Below are 22,973 nucleotides of genomic sequence, written 5' to 3'. Positions count from 1 at the left end.
TAAAATGTTGATGTCTGTTTTACAAACGAAATGTATCTATAAATACTACAGACCACAAGAAATACTTCTCGTTTTTCTGTTTTTGTTCTTCTTTTGTGATATTTCCTGATGTATGATGCAGGAACTTTGATGACTCAAATTGAATCTTTGTATGGATTATTATTCTAAATCGGTTAATGACTGTCAAATCAAATGCTCCTGCAGAATTAGAATTAAAAAAAAATCTTGTTTCTCCTTCAGCCTTTGAACAAAATCAATATATATATATAGTCTATACTATAGTCGCTATCAAATAGAATTCATATGGAATACATTTTTTGAATGGAAGCAAATGTTTTGTTTGCAGCGAATTACTGTCAAATGTTCTTCTTTTTATTCTTTTTTTTACCATTTCAAATTAAACTGTACATTTGAAGAAAAATTTAATTGAAGAATCCAATCGAATATTTTTCAGTCATCAGGCGCAGTGGAACTGAATATTTTCTCAGGCACTGAGGAATCAAATATTTTTCAGTAAGAGGCTGTCAAATCGAATATTTTTCAGTCAGGCGCTGTTGAATCGAATATTTTCTAGCCAGGCACTGAGGAATTAAAATATTTTTCAGGCAGGGCTGTCGAAGAGAATATTTTCTAGTCAGGCTCTGGGGAACCGAATATTTTTCCTCAGGCACTGAGGAATCGAATATTTTTCAGTAAGGCGCTGTCGAATCGAATATTTTCCAGTAAGGCGCTGTCGAATCGAATATTTTTCAGTCAGGCGCTGTCGAATCGAATATTTTCCAGTAAGGCGCTGTCGAATCGAATATTTTTCAGTCAGGCGCTGTCCAATCGAATATTTTCCAGTAAGGCGCTGTCGAATCGAATATTTTTCAGTCAGGCGCTGTTGAATCGAATATTTTCTAGCCAGGCACTGAGGAATTAAAATATTTTTCAGGCAGGGCTGTCGAAGAGAATATTTTCTAGTCAGGCTCTGGGGAACCGAATATTTTTCCTCAGGCACTGAGGAATCGAATATTTTTCAGTAAGGCGCTGTCGAATCGAATATTTTCCAGTAAGGCGCTGTCGAATCGAATATTTTTCAGTCAGGCGCTGTCGAATCGAATATTTTCCAGTAAGGCGCTGTCGAATCGAATATTTTTCAGTCAGGCGCTGTCGAATCGAATATTTTCCAGTAAGGCGCTGTCGAATCGAATATTTTTCAGTCAGGCGCTGTCGAATCGAATATTTTTCAGTCAGGCGCTGTCGAATCGAATATTTTCCAGTAAGGCGCTGTCGAATCGAATATTTTCCAGTCAGGCGCTGTCGAATTGAATATTTTCCAGTAAGGCGCTGTCAAATGACTTCATAATACCCTAACTTGAGCACTTGCGCGAAGGATAGTCATATAATGGCACTATTTCGAGAAAATGTTAGACTAATTTCTAATTACAGAGAAAGAGCAGAGGTTGACAATACGAAACCAGCGCAGTGAGTTTTGCCCTCAGCATATGGCTGTGCATTGTTGTTCCTTTTAACCCTCATTTGTCTTTTTGTAATTGGATAGGATGGTCGGTTCTATCTCCTTTAGCCCTCCCTCTCCCTCTCCCTCTCTCTCTCTCTCTCTCTCTCTCTCTCTCTCTGACATCGGGGTTTTCTCTCATACAGTAAGCGCCTGGCACTGACAATGTGGACATCAGCGGGGAATATATAGTGTTATCATCTGAATTCGCGTCGTGTTCCCAGCGCATTCAACTTCATTATTACCAGGTAAGACGGAATCATTATGTCAGACATCTTTTTATTCATCCATATGGTGTCTGTATAGCTCTCGGTAAACGCATCCCAATGTAAATCTGATCCGGGCAGAAGTGAGAGATGGTTCGGACTCGCGCTGTTATCCCGTAGGAAACCGCTGCTGTTGTTATGGCAATAAAAGCGGAGCGCGTTTGTTTCAGCAGCACTAGAAGTACAAGTTGAACAACTAACTGATTGGAACGGTGAAGTTTACAGCTTTATGAACGTTCTATGGAATAATTTTAACTCGCAGCTTTCTGAACATAACATTCAAAAGCATAGCGAGCCATATATTGCGTCTGGTAGATTGTGTAGAAGATTAGGGGACCCAAGTTGACTTGTGAATTTAGATTAGGTTAGTTAATCTGGTTAAGAAGAGCTAATTCGAGAGAAGAGCTGATTCAAATCTCCTCTACACTTAAAATAAAGGTTATTTGTTCTTTATAAAGGTTCTTTATTGGTTGGTGTCAAGCAACGTTTTGGTTTTGGACTTGTTTAGATCATCATATCGGTTCCCTAAAGATTCATAAAGGGCTAAAAAGTTCTGTGTATCTTCATATGTGGCACCAGGCTTTGGTTCTTCTGGAGCCTTTATAAACGTGTGTGGTTGGGATGAAGTGTAGGAGATACTATTGGTGTCCGGATGCCAGGGGGTCTGGGTGATCACTCCTTCTGGACATCTGATTTGATTTTAGATGTTGTAATTGATTAGTTTGACCGGGAGCCGAACCCGCGCAATTAGTGCAAATACTAATTAGCTTGGGTCAGTGACTGAATGACTGAGCATCTTTGTAATTGAACTTATCTAGGAGAGTGTATTGACTGTTTGTGCTCCAGGAAATGCAGCAATCCTCCAATTTAGACTTGCAACAAATTTGCATACAGAGTCAAACCTTTTTGTTTCCCCCCTCAATCTAAAGATGAATCAAACTGATTTAATTTAGTCTTTATTTTTCTGTCATTCACAGTTATAGTATACTGTAAGAACAACTAGAGCTCTTATACTACCATGCACATATCAGCGCGCGAGTGATTGAATGACTTAACATTATTGCTAAGTAATTGAAACCGTGTTGAAAATATATTGTATGTTTGGTTCACAAAATGCGGCTGTTTTCCAACAGGCCTTTGTTTGGATTCAAATTTGTTTTTGCACCGTCATTGTCAAAATCAGAATTGAGTTTTTGTTCACTGTCTGTTAGAATAAATCAATCTATCAATCTATCTATCTATCTATCTATCTATCTATCTATCTATCTATCTATCTATCTATCTATCTATCTATCTATCTATCTATCTATCTATCTATCTATCCACCCACCCATCTATCCATCATCCATCACCCATCCATCGTTCTACAGGCTAGTTCTATTGTTCCTTCTATCTGTCTGCCCATCCACATTATATAATTTATTTCTTAATATTAAGGCATTTGTAGAATAATAGAGTTGATTAGTTGTTTTAATTGTTCTCTATCACCTAGAAATTAAGTAAAAGCTTGACTGCACCAGCTGAACTTATGTAGAATAAAAAACTTCATTGTGTTCATGGCATATTTGCTGCTGAACTGTTTGGCATGTGAGCAGCTAATTCTTGTTCTCTGAATCACTGAATAGAGATCTTTGTTGCTATTCTTTTGCCTCTCTGTACAAACTAGCTTTGAAGTAAACTTTGGACTTTAAGAGGGTGTACTGAGACATGTTCGTAGCTCTGTCCTTATGAAGAACATTACTATCCATCCATCCATCCATCCATCCATCCATCCATCTATTTCAGAATTTCACAGTGTTGTAATTGTTTGTGAAAATTACTAGCAATTTATCATTGAACATTGTTTGTACACCAGCTTTTGGTTCTTTATTGGTATTGGTGGTTCCATGAAGAACCTTTAACATCCATGGAACCTTTCAATTGCACAAAAGGTTCTTTATAGTGGAAAAGGGTTCTTTAGATTACTATAATGTTATTCACAATAGATAATAACATGTTTTTTTTAAGAACTGTTGACTGAAAGGTTCTTTGGGTAACCAAGAAATGGTTCTTCTATGGCGTCGCTGCGAAAACCCAATTTTTTTTAAGAGTGAACGAACCTCAAAATGTCTATTACAAAATTAGTGGTGGTGGTGATGTAATCGTTGCCATTACATTTTTGACAAATCTGCACCAAAGCACATTAGTTTTGGCTCTTTGATTAAGTCCCTTGTCAACTCAATACCCCTCAAACTGATATTCCCTCAAAGCAAGTTTATAGGAAAACAAATTGCTTCTCTGGTTGAGGAAATGAGAGGAGGCAAAAAAGTGATGAATGACTTAAGAAGGAGGGGAAAAAAAGAGGGTGAAGTGTAAACATCCTTCTAAAAAAAACCCCCAGAGATTTCTGAGACCTCCTCATTGAAGTTCACCATGTACGAGGCATCTAACGCACAATGGCATTACGGTCCCGCTTCAATTTGGCATGGCAGACTGGCGATTAACTGCAGTTTAATCTGCACAAGGCCTTATTCTCCTCAACATTCTGATCTACCACACTATTTTTAGCCCCACAAAACAACCCCGCTTCCCCAACCCCCTAAAAACACTGCAGGCGTCTGTGAGGAATCCAGCATTTGAGATAAGAGCACAGGCTCTGCGTGAGGACACTAAGTTTATCAGCATGACATGCATGTGATTCATGCAAATTCTGCCTTGTTTTTACTGTTTATTTGTTTCCAGCGAGTTTGAGATGGTTCAGCGCGTGGCGCGTCACGAGGTCCTCGGGCAGTTGATCATACATGGATTCTCTGTTTAAAAAAAAAGATTTTGAGAAGATTTCGACTGCTAGTGCAGGTATATTTGAGTCAACAAACCTGGATCTTGCCCTGCAATGTGACTTCTGACTGTTAAAACTATTACGACTGGGACTTTTAGTCGAAGGTACAGAGTTTTGTTTTCGTTACAAACCCGTAGGACTTTCTTGATCCGTGGAACATGAAAATAGACATTTTGCAGCTCTTTTCTGTCCAGCATAGTAGTCCCAAAAATCATCATGCAGGAAATTGTTTCTGTTTTCAAGTAATTCAAGTAACTATCAAATCGATGACTATTTCTCTAAACTAACAATTTTACCAAACCAAACGCTTTACTTATCTTTTATGTCACTCTTTTATTAAATCATTAAACTTTGTCATAACTGACTAAAAAATAAATTACTTTATTGTAGTTAATTTAAGTAATAAGTCATTTTAAAAGAGAAGGGATTTTTTTTAGGCATGCTTGACCAAAGAAACAAAACTAAATCAACATCAGTTATCGACCAATATTAGAGATGATGTAAATGTATTTGTTTCAGCCTATATTGCCTATATAATTGTCAATATTTGATATTTTATTGTATTTCGGCCTATTTCCTCCTAGTTTTACATTTAAAACATCAATCATTTTACATGTAAGTATTTTTTCATCGAGCGCTGACTTCACTTGTCATAGTATTAAAATAATAATTGCATTTATATTGTGGTTTATATTCATGCAATATATTTTTAGAGAAAATAATGTTGAATTTAATATCATGCATTTAGCGACTATCGGCCATGACATAAAAAGTATAATTGACTTCATGATCAGTATCAGTCAGAATTTTGGTGCATCTATATTTATTTATTTATTTATTTATTTATGTTTTCCATAGTTATTCATTCGTTCAGTCAGTATGGGCTGCATATGGAAAAGAGCTGCATAGACATTCTTCAAAAATTCTCCTTTTGTGTTTCACAGACAAAATAACAGTATACAGGTTTGGAACGAAATGAGGGGGTGAACAAATAGTGACAGAACTTAATTTTTGAGTGAACTATCTCTTTAAGTAAAGAAAAAACAGCTTATTGACAGATTGATAGTGTCATAATGGCTTAATGCCTATCGTATGAGGTAAACAAATTGAATCTTTTGACTCTCGCGGAAAGAGACGAAACTTGCTGTCACAGTGTGTTTAGTGCTGAATCTGATACAATGTTCCACCACACCATAGCACTTCCTCCAGCTAAATTTGTCAACTTACATGAGTATATTTTTCCTGTCTGGTACATTTGAAGGTTTGCTATGAATTTTCATTTTGACAGACTGGATTTTTCATACCGTTTTTCATCTATTTTTGACAATACAAAGGTTTATTTGATATTTTAGATCTTGCTGTGAGCACATGCACTGTGATTTTTTTTTTAAACTAAAACATTTCAGAAAAAAAAACGTTCCATGAACAATGTATAAATAACATTTAGTGCTGTCAAACGGATTAATCAAGATTAATCAAGATTAATCATATCTAATATAAAATAAAAGTTTGTAGATATATATATATATACATACTGTAAAAATATATATTTACATTATTAAAGAGCACTTAACTTTGAACGAACGTTCTGTTAACGTTACTTGAAGAACTTTGAGAGAACGGTAGCTAAAGTTCACTGTTCCCTGTCAGCTGGAATGGTTTCAGGAAAAAAGGGTTGATGATAATGAAAATAATGGACATTAATTTGAAACCCATATACCATATCTCACTCTTTTGCCAACGTAGCCTACATTGTCAAGGTTGTTGCTTTTGTCTAGAGACTGTATCTAAACTTAGAAGGTTCTCCGTTGTTCATGTAGTTTGACACTCATAGGCTTCAGTCGAAGTTTTCTCCCATCAATGTCACAACACCACCCCCCCTTTCTCGCCCACTGTCAATGTTGTGCTTCCAACTTTTTCAGAGCGTCTTTGATATATTTCTTTAGAAGAGAGGTGTTGCAATTTAGAGCTCTGAGAATTTTTAGATCAAGACGTACAAGACGCATCTCTCCAATTCCCATCGGTATCAAAGCCAGCTGGCAAGGTTGCAATCAAAAAGCTGAAAATGACTTTCAGAAAACGCGAGGCGTTTGACCTGCTCACGAAAACTGAAGGAACGTTGTCGTTTTGATAAAAGAACGCAGAGCTATTTGATATTTGTGGTTTACTGTCGTTGATAACGACTTCTAGAGTTAGCGAGGATTGAGTAATTGTTCAGTCAGTTTATACAGGCCTCTTCTGAATAATTTCCAACAAAACGCTTCTTTCATACAGAGAGAATACATATATTGTTTCACGTGTTCTAGCAGGCAGATTGGTAAAAACACAGCCCACTCTTCCGAACAAGCTTCCCCTTATTTTCCTGCTTTCTGAGAGATTGAGGTCATTGTTAATTGAAACACAGACACATGTTAATTAGTGCGAGATATTTTTCCCCTGAATCTCTCCAACTAACGATGTCCTTCAATTAATTACCGGCTTCTTGTCTCTGCTGCAAGCTAGTGCTAGTCAAGGGAAAAATAAATTAAAGGAATGGTTCAGCCACAAATGAACATTCGCTCGCCCTCGTGTCATTTCACAAATGACTTTCTTTGTCCCGTGGAGCACAAAAGAAGATGTTTAGCAGAATGTTCATGCTTCTCTTTTCCATATAATCAGAGCAGTGGCCACAGAATGTCACATAAGGTTTATTTGTACTTCTGCATATTCAAACCCAATGCCAATTTGTTGATATCAAACCCTTATTCGTTCGTAGTTAATTCAAATAATAATGACTGAATGTTTGGTCTATTCCTCACACAAAGCTCACTCAAAGTCAAACAAACTACTGTAATGACACTTTTATGCCCCCTTTTCTCATTTTTGCAGTAGTGTTGTTATTGTAAACTAAAATTTAAACTATTAAGAATCGTTTTTGTTTAACGATCGTTAAACAATCTTTTTGTTTTAACAGTATTATAAAAAAATAGAAAATACTGAAACAATGTATAAATATTTTATGAAAAACTTGAAAAAAAAACTTTGAATTGACAAAAAAACTAATAAAATTACTTACATTTAAATTTAAATGAAAATAAAATGAAAAAAGTTAACAGTTTATTATATATTGTTCTATAAATAGTATATAAATAATGCCAAAAAAAACTTCTGGAGTTTGTCAGACATGGCCACTATTAATAGATAAGAGCAGCTTGAACATTCTACTAAACATCTCCTTTTGCTTTCATAGTGCAACATAGATTATTTTATTTTAGGGATGCACCTGTATTAAAATTCTATCCAAAATCGATAAGCCGATCATTTACATCAAAGTTCGTTTACAAACTTTACTCATCTAGTTTTCATATTATGAACAATAACTGGTTAATACCGATATTCTATACTAGTTTGTCTTAATAAAAAAAAAATATATATTTATTAGATTTGCTAAAGATTACAATTAACTTTATTATATTGTAATTATTATGAATTATATTTAAGTGTAATGAATATAACGTTATTGCATTTATTAATATTTGTACAGTAAATCTAAATGTAAAAGCACATACAACCACACGCCTAAACTGATATATTGTGCATGCCTATTATTTATTATACAAGTTAAAATGTACTTATTTTATAGTCAATTAAACGTCTTAATAAGTGTGTAAAATAAAAAATTTAGCTGAATTGTTCGTTTGACACTGGCATCAATTTAAACGTAGGCTTGAGAGAAAATCAAAATAAAAGCTCACTAGGATACTCAAATAAAGCTTAAGTAATTAATTTTAGACCTGGAGGATTTCCTGACGCCTAACGAGTTTTTCAATGGTGATATTTGGGATATAATCAATCTGACATGTGTATCAAACACCTGTTTTCCCCAAACAGAATGGCTGCCACCCTCCATTTTAATCAGCCACAGGAAAACTGCCATGGTGTGCTTGACTATCCGCCCCAGAAAACCAAACACGGATCCATCGCCGCTCCGCAGAGAGATCCCCCCAGCGATATTTATGAGACGCACTATCAACCTCCTACATGCGCAAATGATGTCCTTTCCGGAAAGGCACGCATGTACCTGAGCGTTGTGGGCGCCTTGCCATGACATGTTGCCTTTACATTAAGAGGAAAGCTCTAGTAGAATGCTATTTTCTGAAGAACTTAAGAAGAGAGGAGGGACCTCTGGAGTTTCCGCCACTCGTTGGGAGTCTTGATAGTGGGAAAGAGGGGTGGAAAAAAGAGCGTTCATTTGAAAGCACTCTGTATCCTCAGAGGAACGGCTAACCGCATAGGGAAGAGTTGAAATCTTCCATTAGACTGAAAGGTTACAGGCTAATAACTGACTGTGGAAATAGGATAGGAGAATGAACGCTTTTTGGCATTCCGGCTAAGTGAAAATTGTGTCTTGCAAGCAAGAGCATATAGTGGAAGGTCTTGCCTGTAATGGCAGGATGTTAGTGGACATCAATTCAAAATTGACCTTATTTATTAATGTGCTCCTGTCGTCGTGATTTATTTTCGAGCATCTTATTCCAAAGAGGAAAAAAAAAAGTTCTATCTCTAAAATAACTAGGTCTTGATTATTTTTCAGGACCATTACATTATTATATAAATATTTTAGCGCTGTCAAATCAATTAATCGCGATTAATCGCATCTAACATAAAAGTTTGTGTGTGTATGTATGTATGTATGTATATATATATGTATATATACACACACGCACACACACACACACACACATATATATATATATATATATATATATATATACATGTATGTGTGTGTGTGTGTATATATTTACAAACTTTTATGTTAGATGCGATTAATCAATTTGACCACCAATTTATTTTATAATAAAAAAAGTCATTATGATATTACATATTAAATAAAACAAAAATTGCTCTGTCTCTTAAATAACTAGGTCTAGATTATTTTTCAGGACCATAACATTTATTATATAAATATTTTAGCATTGTCAAATCGATTAATCGCGATTAATCACATCTAGCATAAAAGTTTGTCTATGTATGTATGGATGTATGTATGTATGTATGTATATATATATATATATGTGTGTGTATATTTACAAACTTTTATGTTAGATGCGATTAATCAATTTGACAGCACCAATTTATTTTATAGTAAATATTTTGATTATGATATTACATATTAAATACAAAATATGTATTAAGAAGTATTTTTATAATTGTATAATGTGAGATCTTCACAAGCACTCAGTTCAGCATTTCAATTTTAGATGAAACTCTCAGCTGTCTGATGACACAGGGAAACTGGTTATAAATATACTATTTCCCTGCTGCTATGATTCATTACCGTAGAATTCATTTTTCTTTTGTTCACAAATAATTGTTGACAATCTGTTAACCAACAGCAGTCAGTAATATACCATAATAATATATTAACATAATATTGATATTCTAATAAATAAACATTTTATGAATTTATTATTAATGTATTCATATTAATATTGTTAATACATCTAAACATATTATAAAATACATATTTATAATACATATATAATAAAATTAACATTAATATATTTTAATTCATGATTATATTATGCAAATATAATTTTTGCATCACTAGTAATCACATATATAGCCATTATATAGTATCAAATGAAGGCATGGTATTGCTGACAAATACATAAGACTCTATTTTTAAATGGATAGTTTTGCCAGCATTGAATATACTACTATCATTGAGAAACATGGTCACAATGGGCTGTTTTTGTATGGAAAATGCCACATTTTCTAAATTCTGCCCTTGTGCTCACATGAACAAATAGACGCCTATTGGTTTGGAATGACATGAGGGTGAATAAAATGACATTCATTTTTGGGCAGTCTACTCAATATAATATGCAGACCTCTTGTTCGATTGTCCAATGCAAATGTGAATGACAGGTCGAATTACTCAGAGGGGCCGAAGCGAGACACCGCAATCGAGCAGCCATGAAAGAAGCGCTTCCGCGTAATCGAGTCGTACAAGAGCATGCTCCACTAATTCACATCTAATGCGCAATTTTTAAGTAAGATCTAGGTCAAATAGTATGTCCCATCGAGAGAAAGAAAACTTCCAGCCTGCCTTTTATTTTAAATGAGTCACCCCCCACTCCCCCTAACACCATGCATTATTCGGCTTCTCCCGCTCAAGCATGGGCGCACCATTATGTCAAGCAATGCCTTGGCTTGAACAAGCGCCTGAATGGTTCACTTGGTCGTAAAGAAGAATGCAGAAGCACTCAACTGCTTTATTATTTAAAACCCATCATCTGCTTGTTTCCTAGACTTGAGCTGTACCTCATCTCCTGAGTTTGATGAGGTGAATTTGTTTGTGTAATCCCTGTCGACCCCCTTCAGTATAGTCGACAGGGAATCTAGATGATCGTGTCCTGTGGATGCAACCAACCCTGGGAAATTTTCAACTAGCTATCTCATGTCTTAAGCTATCTCATGTCCTAGGGAAGCCTAGGTGGTTTCGCAAAATGCCAATTTTTTCCTCTCACAAGCTGGGTTGGCATCGTGAATGAGGTCAAACAGAGGAAGAGGAAGACTTGATTATGTTGAAGGAATATATGTAATGATGTGAAAAGATCTGTGAGCAACAAGAACTGGAATGCCTTTTGATGGAGTCATGTTGCAAAAAATTCATAGTAATAATGTGTTCTTTGAAGATAACCATTAATACCATGTTATTCACATGGCGACTTAATGTGTGATAAAAAGTACTTTTTGGACATTTACCATATTACCATGTGATACCATAACTATGCCATTGTACTTACAGAGTACTTTTATAAGGAATGGTACTCCAAGGTATTGCCATGGTACAAAGAACATGGTATTACCGTGCTAACATGTTCAAAAAACATGGTAAACCTTGGAATCTTTTGTTTGTTTCCAGACTTGAAGAGTTTTATATTCCCATCATCCCATTAAATGAATATACCAATTTCCTAAAGACCCCTTGTGCTGAAAATCAAGCTTTTATTGTTGTTTATATGTCTATGTGGTGTTTTTAATATGCTTTAAGACAAACCATGTGCAAATAATGTGCATTCATAAGTCATCACCATTGCTGAGTATTTTCTCCTTAAAACTCCAGTGAATCAAAGAAAGTCTCAAAAACACGGTTTGAAATCGCTGGTGTTTCTGACGTCACAAACTACCTTGTAACCTATCAGGTCAACGTGTGGATCTCTGAGCGGGTGTGAGTGAGTGGAGAAGGGGCTAATTTGCATATTCATAGAACCCCGTATAGCCTACTAAATGAGGCAAGGGTGTAGAGTTACATTCAGGCTATTTTAAGGAATGGAAAAAATGCTTAAATATGTCATTTTGGTGATCAAAGTTTAGTTTTAAGGGATACAATGATTGACTACAGGGGGGCTTAATTAGTGCTTGCTATGAACATGACTGATATCTCAAATCATGTAGCCTGTGCATTTTTCTAAACGATTGGACTTTGGGATTTTCGTCTGGCAGACAAAATAGCAGAGGAAAAACCCAAAAGATATGCATTGAAGTAAGGCCTTGAACCATATCTGGGGACCATATTTGGAGTGCGCCTTTGAATTGCACCAGTAAGCATCTATCACCAACCAACCAGAATACCTTAGCAACAGTGGAGCAATCATCCAGAATGCACTTTGGCAGCGAGCTTTGCACAGAAAATGCAACAATTTTTGTTAGTCTAACAGCAGAGTTTATCTTTTCTCCTTTATCTGTGTATGTTTTGCCCGACAACAACTGTCTTGCGAAAGAACGAAAAATACGCCCTTGTTTGTGAAACAGTTTCCCCTAAGTCAAATAAATAACAATGGCGAAGGAGCTGCCATAATGGAAGCTCACATGTCATGAGGAATGCTCCTAAGGCGGCGCAAGAGGGGGTTGTTATGCTGTGTGGGCGCATGCATGCACGTCTTTATCCTCGAACAAGTCAGAATGATTCATACGATGACAGAGCAGCCACTGTGCTGGCCCCGCCATCGCTTCCCGCTCACAAGTGGCTGCTTTGTGTCTTCGTCAACCTCGGTATAGAGATGGCAGGACACGACGAGCAGGATCCATTCAGCGAGAGATCCCCGCTCTCTCTGGATCTGACCGGTCCAAGACTGTTGAGGAGGAGAAGGAGCGAGGTTAGGCAGCAATGGGGAGTCTTGCCAAGTCGGCAGGCAGCATCCATTCCCATCCTGAATTTAATATCCTAATGCACTCTTGGAATCGCAGATCTAATAAGATGGTGAGGGAGGGAGGGAGGGAGGGAGGGAGGGAGGGGGAGAGAGAGAGAGGGGGAGAGAGAGAGAGAGGGTGGCCCTTTTCAATAATGAAAACTGGGCAGAAATCTCTCAAGCAGTGAGAGAGAGGGAGTGAGAGAGAGAGAGGCCTACCATAAATTACAGAGTCAGGAAGTGACACGCACGTCTCCAAAAGCTCTTGGAAATGCCAATATCTGGACTTATTTGCAGTGCAAAGATGCGGGAGTTGCAATCCCGAGCAGTGAAAGGGCTTTGCAGGGTGGAAAATTCAAGACTGAAGCATTGCTGACTGTGAACCCCAATCCAGCCAGTGTAAAAGAAACAGCCGACTGCTCAACTATATCTCCTGTCCATCACTCTTTCTTTAGTCCCATCTTTTCGTAGAGTTCAGGGTTTCGATTATTGCTCCACAGCACATATTTGTCCTTTTAGGACAACGTATTTTTAACGGTGTTGTAGCCAGACTGAGACCTGAGTAGGGTGTGTCAGAGTAAAGTCTAAAGGCCCGTTCACACCAGCGGACGATAACGTTCTGATTATTCCAAGCGCATGCTTTTCTGTTACTTTAAATGCTTGAGTTCATTACAGCAGGATGCATTCTGATTGGCTGCCAATGTTTTTATTGTTCATCAGCTGAATAAAATCGTTCTCAAAGTGATTCCAACGATATTTTTTTTCTGTGCCGTCATCATTATATATTAAATTGTTTATTATTAGTATAAACCCCTTGAGATGTATCATCTTGTTTTCGAGGGGGTCCCAACATATAACACAATAATTAGTTACATAACAACAGAGAAACGAAAAATCAAAGCAAAACAAACAACACAAAAAACAACAACAAACAAACAAAACCACAGCAACAAAAAAACAACACTACCACCTGCATATGTTCATCAATAAATTACAACCGCCTAAAAGACAATAATAAGAAAATAAGTAAGCAGTAAAAGTATAAGTGAATTTCTAACTACAGTCAAATATAAACATTAAGTGTGGGTCTAAAGATTGCATTCATCTCTAATAACAGAGGCAGTTTATCTTAAAGTGATCAGACAGGGCATGTTTAAATAAACCAAGTAAAGGAATTTATCTTATTTCAACAGATAGATTATTCCAATCTGCTGGAGCCTTAAACTTAAAAGCTCTTTTGCCAATTGTTTTTGCCAACTCGGCTATTATTTTATACTGAGATCGATTTTTAAAACTATATATTTATTGTTATCCTTATAGTTATCGTCCTGGGTGTGAACGGGCCTTAAGACTAGAAGGTTCGAGTCCGACGCGAGACAAGACCTGAAGAGGGTTGAGTCAAAGTCGAGACTGAGACTTGAATGGGGTCAAATCTGAGTCGACATTGAGACCGGAAAATGGTCAAGTCCAAGTATAGACAGAGACCAGAAGAGAGTCAAGTCCGAGTTGAGACGAGACCTGAAGAGGTTTGAGTCCGAGACGAGACCGAAGTCTCTATGTGTCCAATCTCGAGTGCTACAACACTGATTTTTAAGGCCAGAATTTCTTTCTGTTTTGGGAAAAACTAAGCGTCATGTTATTCCATCTGTAGGAAAGAAAAATCACAAATGATATCACATATGTTTCTTTTAGATGACAGAGCGATTAAAGGAAGAGCTAATTGACCAAAATGAACTTTCTTCTGTGGAACACAAAAGAAGATATATTGAAACATGTCTCTGCTTGTCCATAAGGTAAAAGTCCAGTGTTGTTTTGTACACCATTGACTTCCATCGTTTGGACAGAAACAATGTTCCACAGAAGAAAGAATGACATGAGGTTGAGTAAATGATGTATTAAGACTTCAAATGACTATAACTGGGAACTATTATGTCTCCTGAGCTATAAAAGAACAACCTTTGAGCAATAAAATATTTCTTCAGCTTATTGCGCTCCTTATTCTCTCTCTCTCTCTCTCTCTCTCTCTCTCTCTCTCTCTCTCTCTCTCTCTCTCTCTCTCTCTCTCTCTCCCGATCACCTCCTTGTTTTCTCTTGAATATACATGTCTGCGCTAGTAATTACTGCACAGATCTCTCTGTTATGTAGCGCAGAGGATGTGGTGTCAGTATGAATTAGGGATGAGACAGCCCTGCAGCTGACGTCTGCACTCGTTTTGAAGATATAATCATCCACACTCGTGGCTCCACCAGCATTTGTTTCCATCCCCACCTACTCTTTATGCTCAAATTCAAGCTAATCGCTATTATTAGCTTTTTTGGTTTCTGCAAAATAAATCGATTAGGTTGACCTAGTTGATTTGAAGTTTATAAACGGGACGGGGTTTAGTGTCTCCCATACTGGTGGGATGATGAGAGGCTAGTGGCACTCCGTCTTAGTTTTAGCAGCAGGCATCTAGTCGTTCCAGGATCAAGGCCGTACCCTGCACAGTCCTCAGAAATAGTCTAATTCTCTTTCTAATTCTCAGAAATAGTCTAAATCCCACTATCAGTCCGACACAAGCATGTGATCCAGTGGACAGAACGAGACAGTTATATTGTCATTTCACCCGTCGTCTTTAGCTTTGTCTCTCTTTTAGTTCATTATCCCAAAATAAAAACGTTAGGCAAATAACTTCATATTCGAGGTTATGTTTGTGACTTGTAAAAGCACTACTAAATCACAAACAGCTTGCAATGATTTCACAATGTTGCAGATTTACTTATATTGCAGTGTGTTTCTAAGCCTTCAAGACCAAAAAAATTTAAAATATCCAGTGTATTAAGGGCGTGGGACAAAAAGTTGATCACAAACTTTCCAGGACTTTTGAAAAGTTTTGTTTACAATGTAATTTGGCTAATTGTGTATTCTTGTCTCTTTAGCAAACACTTTACTTTTAAAGAAATATGTAGCAAAAAAATGCCAGCTAGGCGATGTGACTGCATGCGTTTTCATGCAGCATCGATTACATTGTGAGAGGCGAACAATGCAACTCTGGGTAAAGGAGCTGGCACACTTGCATTTGAGCATGCACTTTTATTGTTACACACTATTTTCTCCAGTGTTTGTGTTCCTCTGCAGCATGCTGCATTTTTTTTTTGCCTCAGCACTTAGCTGCTTATCATTCTAGAGGCTGGTTACCTCTCGCTGGCTTTGATCAAACCCTGTTTCTAGACACCCCTCCGCTCCGCCTTTACTCGGCTTGCCATGAAAGAATCTGACACCCTTTACCTCTGCATCTATCCCAGAAATCCTCTCTGCAATTTCCTGATGGCCTATGGGGGGTTTTGATGGAATGTCATAGGTTGTTAAGAGTGGGTGAGAAGTGCCAAGCTGTCAGAGGTTCCCCCGGCCTGGTCCTGACTCCCCGCACTAAGCCGTTTGTTGCTGGCGTGACAGTCGCAACCGCTAACCGTTGCTAAAAGTGGCCTGCTTTTCCTAGCACTGGCTAATCTCACTTTGTTTCGCCAAGCTCCTGGTTTCCAAAAAGCCCACACTTAAATAACAGCGCTGGCTTTTAAGAGCGGGCCCAGGCAGAGGTGGAGGGAATTACGGGGGTGAAAGCGGGGCACGGTTCATTGCTGCAGATAAATCGATGCCATTCAGTGGCGACACGTTGCTAAACCTATTCATGCACTTATAATGCAAGACGGGATCTTAATCTTTCAACGCTAGAGTGTTTTTGTTTGTGGCTAGGGTTTTTTTCTTCATTCTGTCTGCCGAGTGCCTAAAATATTTAACAAGGCTTGTTCTATTTTTGGATGGAAGCTCATTCTCCCCCACTGTGCGCGTTCCTGTGCTTTTTCTCTTTTCTATCCATGATACGACGACTTCTGAAATTCAGTTGGATGCGGTTTTTAGCTTTGCCAAGAACCAGCAGTGAGTAGGGCTTCGGGGTATGACTGTATTTACCTGCTGACAGTTGAGATGTGTGACTGGGTAGAGATTCAGCTATACCATATATTCCACAGTATTGCAGTGACGCTACTATCCTTTAGTATAAAAGGATTCATCTTGTCTGTGTGAGTCAGTTCTGGAAAGGGGCCTCCGTGAGGAGGGTCAGTGTTAGTGTCCCTGTTTCATGTTCGCAATGTTGTTTTTTTGTAAAATGCAAGTTTTCAAGTCAATAAAACTTTGAATTGACTGCAAGCAGTGTCTCCTGCTTTGCTCTGGCCACTTCCCCACAACATAGTTAGACTTTTTTCAGGAAATATATTTTGAATTATTTTTTTACTCAGTTTCTTACTCAAATTTCTTGTACTAAATTATTTTTCCATTTATTTGATTCATTTTTCATCTTACCACCAGTATATGGAGGCCAAAACAGGTTGTTTTCCACAACGACTGGTTCTTTGAAGATATTCCGCATGCAAATTGGAGAAGTTGGCAGGTGTCACCATTCACTGAGGACACGTAGCCTATCAGTGTGCATGTTAATCACTTTCAATGCATCCTAGATCTGTCTATTTTCACCTTTTTCTTCCTTCCTCCCCTTCTCTCCCTGCTGTGCATCTGTCCATCACAATGACAGACGGATGGGATGCTCCCTGGGAAAACAAATTCTGCTGTTGTGACAGAGAGAAAGACCAAAGTCCTGTATTTGTAGATGAATATTAGCTAGAAATGGCTAATCTAAGAGCCGATTCTGTTCGTAATGCTCTTAGCCTTTGCGCCCCGACCAATCAGAACTTGAAACTAATACAGTTTGTGTCCTGCCGAATGATTTCCCACAGGCTCGCTGTCAGTTGTCCACATGGGGTTTGATTTGAAGTCATTACTTCAGTCTTGACGGATGTCATGAGACGTATGACTATTAACTGAAAGTGTCGTTCTCAATATCAATGATGAATGTTAAGCTCTTAACATTTGATTGGCTGTTGGCGACACCAACACAGCATCCAGAACCCAAAATATGCTTCACTAATATTCAGAACTGATATAAGATTGTTGTATTCTTGCTTGTCTCATCTAATTATCTTCTCTGCATGTCTTAAAGCACGTCACCTAAAGCGCCCGACTGTAATATGGTTTATTGCGACACTTGCGGGTCCTACAAACCAATCCTCTTGGTTGCATATCACCTCAAGCGTGACCACCAAACATGCTGTCTGGGATTAGACTCAAAGGTCATATGTCCCAGTAAGCGTGCCATTTATGGGGAGATGAAAGCAAGCTGTTTGAGGAATAGCTTTGAATACCTGCCATGACATGTGCCTCTTGACTGAAGAGCAGCATGCAGGATTTTTCCTCGTGTCTCAAGCACACAAGTGGCTTCAAATGAGGTTTTTCCACACGTGGCTTCCCAGAGCCAAACACAAAAGACCTTGTTGTAGCTGTGAGATGGTTTCTCATTAGAGAGCTAGCTGCTTTTTTATCCAGTTCTCTGACTTTAGAACTATTGCTAAGATGTTGTACATTTTAAGATTTGTTTTTTGGATTACCGCCATGATAGATTACACAACTGGCGGTCGAGACATTTTAGATTGCTTGCTGCTTAGTGTCCTAGTTTATTTAGCTTACAAAACAAGTCAGAAAACAAGACCTCCACACTTTTGTGGTGGGTAAAACCAGGGCTGGGCAGATAAATTGCACATTGTAGTCTGTTACTGTTTACAAATTACATGAGGAAAATTATAATCTAGATTACTCAGTTTAGGTAATGTATAGGTAGACTACTTTTGGATTACTTTTAGATTACTTTTGACCTAACTCCTTTAAAATCTCTGGGGTCTCCAAGTAACTATTTTAGGTCAAAGGGGTTTGTCTGACAACAAAAGTTTGGGAATCCCTGCATTACATGAACACTAGGGCTGCACAATTAATCAAATTTCTAATTGCGATTACGATTACGGATGCCACGATTACGTAACCGTTCAAACCCGCGATTAAAAAAGAAAATCCACTCTGCGTGTGTGTGTTTAGAGCATAATTATGTTATGAGAGGCGAATCGCGACTACTTCAGAAAACCCAGCACAATATGACATACCAGGCAGTGACGCAAGTGTACGCTGAAATAAAAAGTCTTTCACCTCAGAAAAACGGACTTTACTGTCCTGTCAGCCGTTATACTGTGCTCGTAGCGCGCACTCTTCAATTGCACGCGCAAATGCGGCGGCGCGCGCCATGTATCGCTTCACTGTATAAAGTGCAAAAGAAACTAAGAGCATGCAACGTCGTTACAATGCAAATAATTAAGTCACGAAATAAAAGTAATATACCAATAAATCACGTGTTAGCTGAGAAGGATTTGCATGCAGGTATGATTTTCATTCTATTCACCAGGAGCTGTTTCATTTACAGTTCTTGTTAGTATTGTGTATTCACCATGGTAACTGTCCTTTCAAAAATGCCACTTTATTTTCACTTTGTGTTATTTTTTATATTAAATGACTGTGGTGACTCATATCAACATTGTATTAACAAAAACTAGTTTGGGACTGCTATTTAATTGCTTTAGCATAGTCCTAATGTTTTTCTAGTCTTTACTATGAGTCATTCTTACAATTTATGTGTATGTTAAGTAAAGGGGGACAGTACTTGTGTGTGTTAACAATTTTTGTGTAAACATGTATTATAATATGCCTATATATATTCAATGTAAATGGTGATAATCGTAATTAATAATCGCAATTACAATGTCAAGGGAATAATCGGCAATTATGATTTTTGTCATAATCGTGCAGCTCTAATGAACACACAATAATTTACTGCCATTGTGTGAATAATATGTAATCATGTAACTGTAAAAGTAACTGTAATCTGATTATGACCATTTTAAAACTTAATATAATCCAATTACAAGTACTACATTTTTGGAATCTGATTAAGTAGTCTATATTACATGTAATCAGTTACTACCCAGGACTGGTTAAAACATTGTTTTCCAGTAAGTAACCCATTAATGGGAGTATTTTGGCTCCGTCATTTCTAAAGACAGAGGCTCATGAGATAGATGTGGGTTGAAGTAATTTATTGGACAGGAACTGAAGGTCAAAGCCCAGACTGAGTTGGAATCATGCATCAATTATTTTTATTTCTTGTTTTTTCCTGACACTGTGAGTTGCCAATTTGGGTGCCCATTTTAGACCGCTGGCATTCCGGGCAAGGTAAGCGCCCATATTTAACCACCGGTTCTGCTGTTTTATTGGTGTGGCTTCACTCCAGCATAAATTAATAGGTGTTCCAGTCCATAGCTCTGTCTCTGCTCTGCGCAATATGTAAATTTGTGTTTAAAGAGTGTTGAAAGAGGAGTGACCATAACATAATTTAAGTATAGAGTTAATATACACATGGTTCACTTAAATTTATGCTAAAAATGTATACACTTGGTAACAATTTATACCTAAGTGAAATGGAATAATAAGTTTGTTTTTCTCTATTTACTATTTTAGGACCAATAAGGTTGGTTGGCTGGTTTGTGAGTGAGTGGAGTGGGCGAGTGAGTGAGTGAGCGAGTGAAATGAGGTGAGTGTGTGTGCGTGTGTGCGCGTGTGTGTGCGCGTGTGTGTGTGTGTGCGTGTGTGTGTGTGTGTGTGTGTGTGTGTGTGTGTGTGTGTGTGTGTGTGTGTGTGTGAGTGTGAGTTAGTGTGTGTGAGTGAGAGTTAGTGAGTTAGAGAGAGTTTGTGTGTGTGTGAGTGTGAGTTAGTGAGAGAGAGAGAGAGAGAGAGAGAGTGTGTGTGTGTGTGTGTGTGTGTGTGTGTGTGTTAGGGTTGTAACGGTATACCGGTATGACGGTTTATCACGATATTGACATGTATGATTATCATATCGTGAACATTTGCTTATCCAAGGTTTTGGAAAAAAAATTAAACCAGATCTCACCAGTGCATATGCAACTTCTTTCCACTTGAGCTTAGACTTTACCAATACATGTACAGCAGAGAAAATGTCTGAGACAGAGGTCGCAAATTCTAATCTCTTTCCCCCGCCGAAAAAAAGTTGAAATCTGCAGTGTGGGAATACTTTGGGTATCCGAAAAACGAACGCGGGGTTTTCCTTGAAGGTGGATATCCAGTTGTGTCCAGAAATGTGGACGAAGAGTGTCTGCAAAAGGAGGATATACATCGAACATGTTCTCCAATATTCGCGAACACCATCCCTCCCTGCAGATAAAGTTCCATTTACAACTTAAGGCCGTATTATTTCCATTTTGACGCAGATGTCATGAAAAAAGCGCAATTTGATAGATGGATGAATAAATCTAAAATATAGCTGTGCAATAAATCAAATCGCTATATGAGTGTGTGTCAAAAAACTGCTATACTGTAAATCTATATTCTGTAGTATGTGTGACGCTCATGGTGTTTAAAGCGTCTGCCGTCTCACTCACTATATGTAGACGTGAACACATGAACATATACAGAGCTGCTCTGAGAGAAATAAATGAGCATTTCATAATTTTATTTAAAAGAATCATCGTTAAATACACTCTTGACTGAAACTCAAAGGAGTTTAGTACAACCTGTCAAAATAAAAGTTCATAGACTCATTAAAAAATGTCATTAAAAAAAGTTTGTTTTAATAAACCATGTTCAACCAAAAAAAACGTATCTGTTTTCATTCATTTTAGGGTCATTGTAGCTGATGATTATAATTATAATGATTCTTTAATACCGTATACCGTGAAACCATGATATTTTCTGAGACGATTATCATACCGTGAAAATCTCATACCGTTACAACCCTAGTGTGTGTGTGTGAGTTAGTGAGTGAGAGAGAGAGAGTGTGTGTGTGTGTGTGTGTTTGTGTGTGTGTGTGTGTGTGTGTGTGTGTCTGTGTGTGTGGGTGTGTGTGTGTGTGTGTGTGGGTGCGTGTGCGTGTGTGTGTGTGTGTGTGTGTGTTAGTGAGGGAGGGAGGGAGGGAGTGGGTTGAGTGAGTGTTATTATTGTTTTTAATTTTATTGAGCCATTTAGCAGTGTCCTGTGATGTGATATAATAAACCAAATTTTTTTATTAAAATAACTATATATTATATATATGAATATTATATAAATATATTGGGAAAAAAAGATTCTGATTGCCTCATATTAATTGAGAGACTATTTTGCATATTTATAATTTTGAAAATGTATTTGTCACGCTGCAAATTTACAATAGATGGACAATTAATTTAAATGAAGGAAAAGGTATTTTTCAGGTCACAAGGTCAAAAGAATTACACTTTTTCTTTTTAAAACCCAAAATCTCGAATATGAATACAAAAAAAAAACTCTATTCTCATTATCAATTTCCAGTAACAATAATATTAATAATTACTTAAACAGTAATGAGAATGGGTTGTGGGTAGGATGAGGGGGTAAAATGTGTTTAAAAAACTGTGCTTAATGGTGCCAATATATACGCTTCATATTCTTTCAGACAACTATATATTTTCCTTTAATTTTTGGGATGGAATAAAATGTGTTCTTAAAAGTGTTTAGTGAGATTCAGTTAAACAACAACTCCTCTGTGCGACACCTAATCCAAACAGAGCAAAATGAAGACAATAAAATACAGTCGGCCCTCTGTCTGCATATCCTGCATTTTTAATTTCCACCCCGACCGCTCCACGGGGCTCTAGTTCCTCCGCGAGAGATCAGTCAGAGCCAGATGGAGATGTCTTTTCCCGCAAGTCATATATTACTCTTTCATTCCCCTATCTCTCTCTGTCATGGAGCAAAGTACTCCGCTGAAGACGTCTCCTGCCATCACAGGGTCTCAGGCAAGCCCAAGTGCTTCAAATGTAAAAATAGCATGACGTGCTGTATGCCGATTGGCAAAAAAAAAAGAAGAAAAAAAAAAAAAGATTTGTTAGCCGTCGCACTCTTTAGTGGCTGGTAAAAAAAAAAAAAAAACAGGAGCCAAAGAAACAGAGACTTGCAGATGTAATCGAATGAAGAATCACTCGGCTCATATTACGGCCAATTTAGGCGCAAGGACAAAACGTACATATCCGTAATGTTTCCTCATTACATTTTGTGGTTAGTGAAGCCATTCAGAGATCAGGTGACGAACGAATCAAGGGAAAGCAGAAAGAAAGAAAGAAAGGGCGGAAGACTACGGTTTACAATTTTCTAAAGCAGACATCACTGTTACGTTTGCTCATACTTGGGTTGGGATTTGAACACTGAAAAAGTTAAAAAGTCCCATTATCTTTCACCGATGGAGGGACTTTGTTTTAATAAGTGGTATTTTATAT

General features: G+C 37.6%; 1 protein-coding gene across 7 annotated transcripts in view; it reads left to right on the top strand.

Annotated features, from left to right (window-relative positions):
* The first annotated feature begins 1,619 nt into the window (after nucleotides 1-1,619).
* Nucleotides 1,620-22,973, top strand: part of pcbp4 (poly(rC) binding protein 4) — a 78,821-nt gene continuing 57,467 nt past the window's right edge. For 4 of the 7 annotated variants that reach the window (XM_077226994.1, XM_077226992.1, XM_077226991.1 and 1 more), the window contains exon 1: nucleotides 1,624-1,746. The gene's annotated coding sequence lies outside the window, so the exon portion shown is untranslated. Of the gene's footprint in view, nucleotides 1,747-22,973 lie in introns of all 7 variants that reach the window. The other 3 variants (XM_077226990.1, XM_077226993.1, XM_077226988.1) reach the window with 2 other exon arrangements.

This window comes from Siphateles boraxobius, unplaced genomic scaffold (assembly GCF_051911475.1).
Source record: "Siphateles boraxobius isolate OS27281-9 unplaced genomic scaffold, OSU_SipBor_1 13, whole genome shotgun sequence".
NCBI lineage: Eukaryota > Metazoa > Chordata > Actinopteri > Cypriniformes > Leuciscidae > Siphateles > Siphateles boraxobius.
This window is presented reverse-complemented; position numbering and strand designations above follow the sequence as displayed.